The following is a 12,231-nucleotide window of genomic DNA, read 5'->3' on the forward strand; positions in this document are numbered from 1 at the left end:
ACTGGGGGTCAATTAAAGAGCCGTATGACATTCAGCCATGTATGGCGCCACATACTCTGAGAGAAGCAGGCAGCAGTCCTCTTCAGCTCTCATCTAATAGAATGGGTTCTCCCTCCACAGAGCCCAGCAGTCGCCAATACTGGGTCATCAATTTATTAGCATGACATCCTGGCACATAGGCAGAGGGTGGAGGAGGTCTGGCATAGGCTGGAGATACCTCATTTTTTTTTTTTTTTTAGGGTAATGGACCTTAGGATAAACAGCTCCTTGAATGGAAGCACATGTACAAGTGGTTCTGTGGTTGTGTAAATGAGTAGTTTTTGGATGGTTGGACCTATGTTTTAATAAGAAATCTGTACAATGCTGATCTGGACTATATACTCCCAAGGGAAATATTTATAAAATATGTGAAAAGCAATCAGATAGAATTTCTTTTTTTTTGACAACCACTGCAGAAAATTAAACAGGTACACTACACTGCTTTTATGATTCCCAAGAAGAAATTGCAAAATGTTGAAGTTAGACTTAGAATTGTGCCAGAGCATAGGAATGACAAACTGAGGAAAATGCAGAGTGCTCATGAGATTTTGAAATAAGTCTGATTCCTAGAAATCTTATTAGTGAAAAGTTAAAGCAACTTATCCAAATAGAGGCTCTAAATCCTTGACCAAATCTCAGTTACTAGTACCCTACAAATTAACAAGAAGCATCAGGGTCTGTCTGCTGGACTGGACATATAACACTATACTAGTCTAGTTTTTTCTACTATAATGAAATATTTGAGGCAAGGTACTTAAAAGAAAAGAGGTTTATTTAACTCACAGTTTTGGAGGCTGAGAATCCAAACCATATGCCGCTGACTCTGGCAAGGGCCCCTTTGTCTGCAACATGTGGCAAGAGAGAAAGCAGAGCAAAAAAAAAGTGGCCTGTCTTGCTACTTTCTAGTAGACTCTATCCCCTAAAGCTCCCACCACCTCTTAATACACCCAAACTGGGGACCAAGCTTCTAAGTGTATCCCTTGGGGGATACACTTAATCCCTAACCAAACCAGGGCAAACCCAATCTCAAAATTATTGATCCTATTATTCACGTGGGATTCAGGTACTTTCTGACAAGCACCATGGCTCTTATAATGCTACTAACCCTTCCAAAGAAGCCTCAGATGAAAGAAAATGGCAAGAATATTCTATCACACTCCTTGCCACAGTTAAAACTGGATGCATTGATTAAATTGCTAGTTCCTCTTTCTCAGAAAAGGCTGATTGGGGGAGACTTTGAGAAGGGTTGCAAAAGTGGAGACATGCTCAGAGAAGCTACTCAGAAGGAGATGTTTAGCTCACATGGGATAGAAGGCTGTGGGCAGAGGACAGGAGGTGTTTCTGTGAGGGCCATGAAATTATCTGGAGAGAAAGAAGTTTGGGCTGTGTCAGCTGGAGGAGGTGTGAGGGCACAACAATGCCAGACGTCAGGGGAACAGTCTGGAAGAAGAGTGTGGTAAGGGTCTATCTGAGGGTGGACAGAGGAAGCAGAAGTTTTAATGATGTGATTGGAAGAAAGTATGTAACAGGGGCCCAAGGAAGGAATAAATTAAAACTGAGAGGATTTGTCATGAATGAATGGATTGCTTTTTTGTTGATGAATGCATAAGAACATTGTCTGTATGATGGTCTAAATGCTGCAAGCATCCTCAATTGGAACTTTTTGAAAGGCACACAGAATTATTGTCCATTACCATTCCTCACCACACAGAACAACGTGTGGTGATATTGGGTGCTGTTATGTTGTATGGTAGTGATTGCTCAAGCCTGGGACTCAGTTCAGTAGACAGGGGCGTGTGGTGTACAATGGAAAACCACAGCGGCTCCCTCCCCAAATGGTTCTCATTTCACTTAAGAGCCTAAATCTTCTCGTTACTTGGTACCATGGCCCTCCTTACTTTCCTGACTTCATCTTCTATCTTCCCATCTTCTTGCTGCCAGTCACATTCCTTGGTTTTCCTCAAGACACTGGGTGTGCTCTGCCTTAGGGTCTTCACACATCTAAAACACTCTTCACCAACATGACCATCTGATTCCCTTTCTCCCCTCCCTTTCTTTTGTTAATTTATTTTTGGTGGTACTGGAATTTGAACTCAGGGCTTGATAGGCAAGCACTTTACCACTTATGCCACACCCTCAGCCTTTTTTTTGCCCCAGTTATTTTTCATATAGGGTCTCGAGCTTTTTGCCTCATACTGGCTTCAGATTGTGATCCTCACACCTCTGCCTCCTACATAGCTGGGATTGCATATCAACACACCTGGCTTTTTTTGAGATACGGTCTTGGTAACTTTTGCTCAGGCTGCCTCAAACTATGATCCTCCTTTGTCTACCTTCTGCATAACTGGAGGTGCCAGCATGCCCTGCCTCCTCCCTTCTTTCTTGAAGACTGCTCAAATGACATCTTGTCATTGATTCCAATCTGCCTTTTCCATCCTCTGACTATCCCCTTCCTGCTCCATTTTTCTCAGACATCCCTAACTCACTAGATTATCCCAGCTATGATAATTTTTAATAGCTATAAAAGATACAATTTGCACACTATAAAATTAACCAAAGTATGCAATTCAATGCGTGCAACTATAGAATATTTTAAAACCCCCCCAAAGAAAACTTACATCCATTAGCAGTCACTTCTCACACAATATGCTTTAAAGCATGGAATTGAATTATGCAAATTTATGTAGAATATGTTCTAAAAGGTACTTTTTCCATTTCTGTGCTTCTTCAGAGTTAGAAAACCAAAGCTTTTGCCCGGAATTCCAAGATGGCGGCTAGAGGTAGGAAGCAGAAAGCGACCCTCCTATAGTGAAATCTTGGAGAGACGCTGGAGACACACTTTGCAGGCATAATCACCGAGAAAAGGCATAACTTTGACTCCTCCACATCTCCAGCCGGCGCAGAGAATCTCCACTTCACGTTAAACGGAGAACCGAGGAGGCCCCCGGGGCCGCCAGTGGCCGGCGCCCATACGGCTTGGGAAGACGCGGACCAGGTGAGCTTCGCGGTACCGCGGTTCCCCCACAGACAAGCCTGGGCCAGAGCAGCATAGCCCCCTGGACAGACTGACCTCCACCCGGGAAAAAAAGAGAAACTGAGTACTAAGCAATAAGAACAGTTAAGACACGCTGGAAAGAGGGTGGGGCGCCCTGAGCGCTGAAGATTGGGGGAAGGGAATCCTTCCCGGGACTGTAAATAAACGAGCCTGGCGGGCCGGAGAGGCTCTGGCGGGAGTGGGGCGCGCCCAGCAACCAGGAGCGGGGACGCTTGTGAGAGGAGGGAAGACCCACTTCCCACGTGAACTGTAAATAAACACGCAGGCCTGACAACGCGGGGCAGTGTCGCCTTTCCCAGTGCTTGGAAAGGGAAAAGCCTGTAGCAGAGGCCACCCTCCCCCGCACAGGAGAACTCTGAGCAAACAAAGCCTGTGGGACCAGGTGAGTGCTAATCTCACCCCAGAGATCTGCATAAATAACGCCGCCAGCTACAGGCTGAGAGCAGCAGGCAGGCAAGCCACAGTTGCAGACACCACTCTCAGAACTGCCTCCAGACGCTTTTTTTTTTCTTTTTCTCCCTACCTTTGATGAGAGAACAACCGAATTACACCTGCAAGCCGAAAAACTTACTGAAACTGTATTGCATTTGAACTGGGGACACTTGGTGGGGCTTTTTTTTTTTTTTTCTTCTGTGTGTGTGTGAGTGTAGTTTTGTTCTACTTTATGCATCCCCTTTGATGAGACAACTACAGAACAACATCTGAGGCACCAACTCCAGGACTGGAGATTGAGACGGACATCCAAATTATTAAGACTGAAATTGCATTGCATATAAACTTGGAAGTTTTTTGGTTTTTTGGTTTTTTTTGTTTTTTTTAATTTTCTATTTTCCATTTTATTTTAATTCATTTTTATAAATAGATATTACTTTCATATACTTATTTTTTATTTTTTTTATCTTTGATTTTCAATCCTCTCTCTGTCACTCTATTGTCTGTTCAGCTTACTGTCCATTAGTACACTAACACTCCCTGTTTATACCTTTGAAACTCTCTTGTCTGATACCTTGTTCTGCTTTCTCCCTCTTGTCTGTATATTTGTTTTCCCCTTTTCTTTAACTTCTTGCTTTCCATCTCAGCTCACTCTTCCATTCTCAATATTACCATTGTTATTATTACAAGCTAGAAAATACTTAATTACACACAGTACAGGGACAGTAACAACACCAAGGACAATGACAGGAAGACAGAAAAAACAAGGAAACCAGTTTCCCCACAGCAAAAAATTAGTACAGGAACCAGAGGGGAATGAAGAGAACAGAAACTCAGAGCCAGACTCCAATAAAATGAAGATAAACTATGCCAAAGGACCCAATGAAGCCTACAAGAATAATTTAAAAGAAGACATACTACAAGTACTCAATGAGAATTTTATAGAGATGATACTGGATAGGGTCAACCAAAATGTACAGGAGACACTCAAGAAATTCCAAGACAATAAAAATAGAGAATTTGAAAAAGCAAAAGAAGAAATAAAGGAAACCATAGAAGCACTGTATAAACACCAAAATGAAAGAGAGAACACAATGAATAAATGGATAAATGAACTCAGGACAAAAATAGACAACAATAAAGAAGAAAACAGCCAGGATATGGAAAACCTCAGAAAAAAGAACGAAACAGAACTGCAAAACAAAACGGAAGGCCAATCCAGCAGAATAGAACAAACAGAAGACAGAATCTCAGAACTTGAAGATGAAATGGTAATTAAAGGAAAAACTGAAGAACTACTAATTAAACAACTCAAGACCTGTGAAAAGAAAATGCAAGAACTCACCGACTCCATCAAAAGATCAAACTTGAGAATCATGGGCATCGAAGAAGGAGAAGAGGTGCAAGCGAAGGGAATGCGTAATATATTCAACAAAATAATAACGGAAAATTTCCCAAATCTAGAGAAAGATATTCCCATACAAATGCAAGAGGCCTCCAGGACACCAAACAGACCAGATCAAAATAGAACTACTCCACGACATATCATCATTAAAACAACAAGTTCAGAAACTAAGGAAAGAATATTGAAGGCTGCAAGAGAGAAAAAACAAATAACATACAAAGGTAAACCCATCAAAATCACAGCAGACTTCTCAACAGAAACATTAAAAGCAAGAAGAGCGTGGGGTGAGATCTTCCGGGCACTGAATGAAAATAACTTCAACCCCAGGATACTCTACCCAGCAAAGCTATCATTCAAAATAGATGGAGCAATAAAAGTCTTCCATGATAAGCAGAAACTAAAACAATATGTGACCACAAAGCCACCGTTACAAAAGATTCTGCAAGGGATCCTGCACACAGAAAGTGACACCCAACTTAACCATGAAAAGGCAGGCAGCACCAAACCACAGGATAAGAAAAAGCAAGACAGTAGAGAGTAACATCAAGTTAGGTACACACAATCAAACCTTCAAACAACTAAGATAACTAAATGGCAGGAATCACCACATACCTATCAGTACTAACACTTAATGTTAATGGACTTAATTCACCCATCAAAAGACACCGTTTGACAAAATGGATTAAAAAAGAAGATCCAACAATTTGTTGCTTACAGGAGACTCATCTCACCGACAGAAATAAGCATATGCTTAGGATGAAAGGCTGGAAGAAGATTTACCAAGCCAATGGCCCCCGAAAACAAGCAGGAGTAGCAATACTTATCTCTGACAAAGTAGACTTCAAACCTACATTGATCAAACGAGATAAAGAAGGACATTCCATACTAATAAAAGGGGAAATAGACCAAAAGGAAATAATAATCATCAATCTGTACGCACCCAATGTCAACGCACCCAATTTCATCAAACATACCCTGAAAGACCTAAAAGCATATATAAACGCCAACACAGTGGTTGTGGGAGACTTTAACACTCCATTATCATCAATAGATAGGTCATCCAAACAAAAACTCAATAAAGAAATCCAAGATCTAAAATATGCAATAGATCAAGTGGACCTAGTAGATGTCTACAGAACATGTCATCCAACCTCTACACAATATACATTCTTCTCAGCAGCCCATGGAACCTTCTCCAAAATAGATCATATCCTAGGGCACAAAGCAAGCCTCAGCAAATATAAGAAAATAGAAATAATACCATGCATACTATCTGACCACAATGAAGTAAAAGTAGAACTCAACAACAAAAGTAAAGACAAAAAACATGCAAACAGCTGGAAACTAAATAACTCATTACTTAATGAAGAATGGATCATCGATGCAATAAAAGAGGAAATTAAAAAGTTCCTAGAAGTCAATGAAAATGAAAACACAACCTACCAGAACCTATGGGACACAGCTAAGGCAGTCTTGAGAGGAAAGTTTATAGCCATGAGTGCATATATTAAAAAGATTGAAAGATCCCAAATCAATGACCTAATGATACATCTCAAACTCCTAGAAAAACAAGAACAAGCAAATCCCAAAACAAATAGAAGGAGAGAAATAATAAAAATAAGAGCTGAAATCAACGAAATAGAAACCAAAAAAACCATACAAAGAATTAATGAAACAAAAAGTTGGTTCTTTGAAAAAATAAACAAGATCGATAGACCCCTGGCAAACCTGACTAAAATGAGGAGAGAAAAAACCCAAATTAGTAGAATCAGGAATGCAAAAGGGGAGATAACAACAAACACCATGGAAGTCCAGGAAATCATCAGAGACTACTTTGAGAACCTATATTCAAATAAATTTGAAAATCTAAAAGAAATGGACAGATTTCTAGATACATATGATCATCCAAAACTGAACCAAGAGGAAATTAATCACCTGAATAGACCTATAACACAAAATGAAATTGAAGCAGCAATCAAGAGTCTCCCCAAAAAGAAAAGTCCAGGACCTGATGGATTCTCTGCTGAATTCTATCAGACCTTTAAAGAAGAACTGATACCAACCCTCCTTAAACTGTTCCATGAAATAGAAAGGGAAGGAAAACTGCCAAACACGTTTTATGAAGCCACTATTACACTTATCCCAAAACCAGGCAAAGACACCTCCAAAAAGGAGAACTATAGGCCAATCTCCTTAATGAACATTGATGCAAAAATCCTCAACAAAATAATGGCAAATCGAATTCAGCAACACATCAAAAAGATTATTCACCACGACCAGGTAGGCTTCATCCCAGGGATGCAGGGGTGGTTCAACATATGAAAATCAATAAACGTAATAAGCCACATTAACAGAAGCAAAGACAAAAACCACTTGATCATCTCAATAGATGCAGAAAAAGCCTTTGATAAGATCCAACACCACTTCATGATAAAAGCTCTAAGAAAACTAGGAATAGAAGGAAAGTTCCTCAACATTATAAAAGCTATATATGACAAACCTACAGCCAGCATTATACTTAACGGAGAAAAATTAAAACCATTCCCTCTAAAATCAGGAACCAGACAAGGATGCCCACTATCTCCACTCCCATTCAACATAGTACTGGAATTCCTAGCCAGAGCAATTAGGCAAGAAGAAGGAATAAAAGGAATACAAATAGGTAAAGAAACTGTCAAAATATCCCTATTTGCAGACGACATGATCCTATACCTTAAAGACCCAAAAAACTCTACTCAGAAGCTTCTAGACATCATCAATAGCTATAGCAAGGTAGCAGGATATAAAATCAACATAGAAAAATCATTAGCATTTCTATACACTAACAATGAGCAAACGGAAAAAGAATGTATGAAAACAATTCCATTTACAATAGCCTCAAAAAAAATCAAATACCTAGGTGTAAACCTAACAAAAGATGTGAAAGACCGCTACAAGGAAAACTATACACTTCTGAAGAAAGAGATTGAGGAAGACTATAGAAAGTGGAGAGATCTCCCATGCTCATGGATTGGTAGAATCAACATAGTAAAAATGTCTATACTCCCAAAAGTAATGTACATGTTTAATGCAATTCCCATCAAAATTCCAATGACATTCATCAAAGAGATTGAAAAATCTACTGTTAAATTTATATGGAAACACAAGAGGCCACGAATAGCCAAGGCAATACTCAGTCAAAAGAACAATGCAGGAGGTATCACAATACCTGACTTCAAACTATATTACAAAGCAATAATAATAAAAACAGCATGGTACTGGCACAAAAACAGACATGAAGACCAGTGGAACAGAATAGAGGATCCAGATATGAAGCCACACAACTATAAGCAACTTATCTTTGACAAAGGAGCTAAAAATATACGATGGAGAAATAGCAGCCTCTTCAACAAAAACTGCTGGGAAAACTGGTTAGCAGTCTGCAAAAAACTGAAACTAGATCCATGTATATCACCCTATACCAAGATTAACTCAAAATGGATCAAGGATCTGAATATCAGACCCCAAACTCTTAAGTTGATACAAGAAAGAGTAGGAAATACTCTGGAGTTAGTAGGTATAGGTAAGAACTTTCTCAATGAAACCCCAGCAGCACAGCAACTAAGAGATAGCATAGATAAATGGGACCTCATAAAACTAAAAAGCTTCTGTTCATCAAAAGAAATGGTCTCTAAACTGAAGAGAACACCCACAGAGTGGGAGAAAATATTTGCCAACTATACATCAGACAAAGGACTGATAACCAGAATATACAGGGAACTTAAAAAACTAAATTCTCCCAAAACTAATGAACCAATAAAGAAATGGGCAGGTGAACTAAACAGAACTTTCTCAAAAGAAGAAATTCAAATGGCCAGAAAACACATGAAAAAATGCTCACCATCTCTAGCAATAAAGGAAATGCAAATTAAAACCACGCTAAGATTCCACCTCACCCCTGTTAGAATAGCCATCATCAGCAACACCACCAACAACAGGTGTTGGCGAGGATGCGGGGAAAAAGGAACCCTCTTACACTGTTGGTGGGAATGTAGACTAGTACAACCACTCTGGAAAAAAATTTGGAGGCTACTTAAAAAGCTGGACATCAATCTCCCATTTGATCCAGCAATACCACTCTTGGGGATATACCCAAAAGACTGTTACTCCAGAGGCACCTGCACATCCATGTTTATTGCGGCACTATTCACAATAGCCAAGTTACGGAAACAGCCAAGATGCCGAGCACTGACGAATGGATTAAGAAAATGTGGTATCTATACACAATGGAATTTTATGCAGCCATGAAGAAGAACGAAATGCTATCAATCGCTGGTAAATGGATGGAATTGGAGCACATCATTCTGAGTGAGGTTAGCCTGGCTCAAAAAACTAAAAATCGTATGTTCTCCCTCATATGTGGACATTAGATCAAGAGCAAACACAACAAGGGGATTGGACTATGAGCACATGATAAAAGCGAGAGCACACAAGGGAGGAGTGAGGATAGGTAAGACACCTAAAAAACTAGCTAGCATTTGTTGCCCTTAACGCAGAGAAACTAAAGCAGATACCTTAAAGCAACTGAGGCCAATAGGAAAAGGGGAACAGGTACTAGAGAAAAGGTTAGATCAAAAAGAATTAACCTAGAAGGTAACACCCACGCACAGGAAATCAATGTGAGTCAATGCCCTGTATAGCTATCCTTATCTCAACCAGCAAAAACCCTTGTTCCTTCCTATTATTGCTTATACTCTCTACAACAAAATTAGAAATAAGGGCAAAATAGTTTCTGCTGGGTATTGGGGGGGGAGAGGAAGGGGGCAGAGTGGGTGGTAAGGGAGGGGGTGGGGGCAGGGGGGAGAAATGAACCAAGCCTTGTATGCACATATGAATAATAAAAGAAAAATGAAAAAAAAAAGTTGACAGCCTAAAAAAAAAAAAAAAAAAAAAAAAAAGAAAACCAAAGCTTTGGAAACAATGCTAATCTTAAAACAAGTCTATCATGGATGTTAATTGTAAATGACTTTCTATTCTACTTTTCTGTAGGGATAACAATATAGCAGATTTTTAGCTTTTAAAAACACATATTTAAAAAATATATGTATATACCAGAGCATTCATGTTAATGTGTGATTTGAAGATTTAAGGCAGGGATGTAGTATATAATATTTTGTAATTTTTTTGGCCATTGACTGTTTTATTCTTGCTATACCAACCATGGAAAACACTTGAAGAAGTACTGATTAAGAAATACTGAGTAAGCCAAAGCAAAGATTAAACTCCTAGAAAATGTTTTCATAGGTTGAGATCCCTTTAAAATAGTTAAAAACATAGAAATATGTTTTTTCTTCTAAAAATAAAAGATGTTGATGGGAATGTAAAATGATGCAACCTCTGTGGAAAACATTACAGTGATTCCTCAAAAAAATTGACTTTAGAATTACCATGTGATCTAGCAAACAGATGCTTGCACACCCATGCCCACAGTGTTATTCACAATAGCTGAGAGATAGAAGTAACTCAAGTGTTCGTTGACAGGTAAGTAGATAAACAAAGCATGATATATCTCCACAATGGAGTATTATTGAGTGCAAACAGGAAGCATATTTTGTTTCATGCTACAACATGGATGAACCTTCAAGGCATTATGCTATATAAATCAGTCAGTTACAAAAGGTCAATATGTGTGATTCCTCTTATCTGACATTCCTAGACTAGCCACATTCATAGAGGCAGAAATTCTATAGTTTTCTGTGGACTCATCCAAACAGTCATAAAATGGCATAGCCAGGATTTGAACTGACTTATTTTATTTTATTTTATTTTTTTTGTCTCCAAACACTAGAGTTTTCCCCTGCATCATGTCAGGGAAACTATCACATATTACCTCATGACAAAGAGCTGTACTTGATTATTAATTCAAGTTGAAAATGTACTTTGCCTGGAAATCATTAAGAAGTGGATAGGTGACCAGGGAGAGCCAAAACAAGACATCTCCTTGGCCTCTAATGTGGAGATTTCACAATAGCAGGCTTTGTTCTCTGGCTGCACCAAGAGGGGCACTGAGCTTGGAGCATGATGCAGATCTCAGCTGTCCACACCCCAGTTCCTTCTGTGATGCTGCTTCTCAGTTCCTTGCCTTTGGGGTTTCCCTTGTCTTCTGCAGAACTGATTTTCCTGTTTGAACTACCTCCCTTCTTCTGGCATACACAGGTCACCTCAAGGCCACACGTTCACCTGATGGCTATTTGCCTGTTCATTTCCCCAGAAGAATGTAAGCTCTGTATCACTGACGTATAGGAAAGAGAATGGGCTATGGCAGAGACCCAAGAAAGGTCAAATGAGGACAAATACATGTTCATCCGTATCTGTTATTATCAACAGTTCAAGATTTATATAGGTTTGGCTTTTTTTATGTAAAGTACTATGATAGAACAACAGTAAAAAAAATTCTGACATTTGCAAAACATTTTCTAGTCTACAGAGCAATGCTAAGTCCATATCATCCTCCTAAAAACTCTTTCATGGTAGATTATGCAGGAAACCAAGGTCTAGGGACCAGAGTCCATGGTTGACAACTAGTAGCAGACCAGAGTCTTGGACCCAGGCCTTCCATTTCCTGGGTTCTTCCTATAAAACCACCTGTTTAGTAAGCTAAAAATCCACACGATGGAAGACAGGCCATTGCCTCTATATTTGCCAAAATTTTTAAAAAGAGAGTAAACACCATACCGTGCTCTGGGACAGTGCGTGGCTGCAGGATTCTCAATGCACAAGACACTGAGGAACTTTCATAAGCGCTCAGAGAAAAACTTGCTTTGGTACCAGAGAGAATAGCAGGTCCAAGTTCTCAAAGATTTCCAAGTAGTTGTGCTAAAAATAATCTTCTCATTTGTCCCCAAAGAGCCAGAGGCCCTGGAAGTTACTCATCCCGTGCGACTCCACTCAGTAGACCAGTAAAAATGATGGTTTTGTTTGGGATACACTTTAAGTGCTTGCTTTCCTTGCCTGGTAAGTTTAGAAACTTCTCCATCTCTGCGTGCCGTGGCCTCTTCTTCAGATTTGTTTATTTAATTTTTTCACTCTTCATTTGTTTTTCCATTGTGTGGATGGATCAGGAAAAAAATTGCTCACTGAGTAGAAATTAGTTGTTTAACTTGGAGAAAAGAATAGTTTCCTATTCTTGAATTTTTGAGGTAGAATCTTTAGATTCTAGACATAGGATGGTGTTTCATGGATTAACAAAGAACTCTGTCTTGATTTTTACTAAATGTGGCAGGAAAATGGCCCTTCATGCTATGTGCTGCAAGAAGAAAGA

General features: G+C 39.4%; 1 protein-coding gene across 4 annotated transcripts in view; it reads right to left on the reverse strand.

Annotated features, from left to right (window-relative positions):
* The window catches only part of C1qtnf7 (C1q and TNF related 7), a 112,698-nt gene that overhangs the window by 8,930 nt on the left and 91,537 nt on the right, over positions 1–12,231 (reverse strand). The window contains exon 2 of one of the 4 annotated variants that reach the window (XM_020171651.2): positions 823–881. The exons of 2 other annotated variants lie outside the window; for them this stretch is intronic. The gene's annotated coding sequence lies outside the window, so the exon portion shown is untranslated. Of the gene's footprint in view, positions 1–822; positions 882–11,645; positions 11,949–12,231 lie in introns of those variants that run through there. One more of the 4 variants, XM_020171652.2, reaches the window with a different exon arrangement.

The sequence above is a fragment of the Castor canadensis genome, chromosome 9 (genome assembly GCF_047511655.1).
Source record: "Castor canadensis chromosome 9, mCasCan1.hap1v2, whole genome shotgun sequence".
NCBI classification, from domain to species: domain Eukaryota; kingdom Metazoa; phylum Chordata; class Mammalia; order Rodentia; family Castoridae; genus Castor; species Castor canadensis.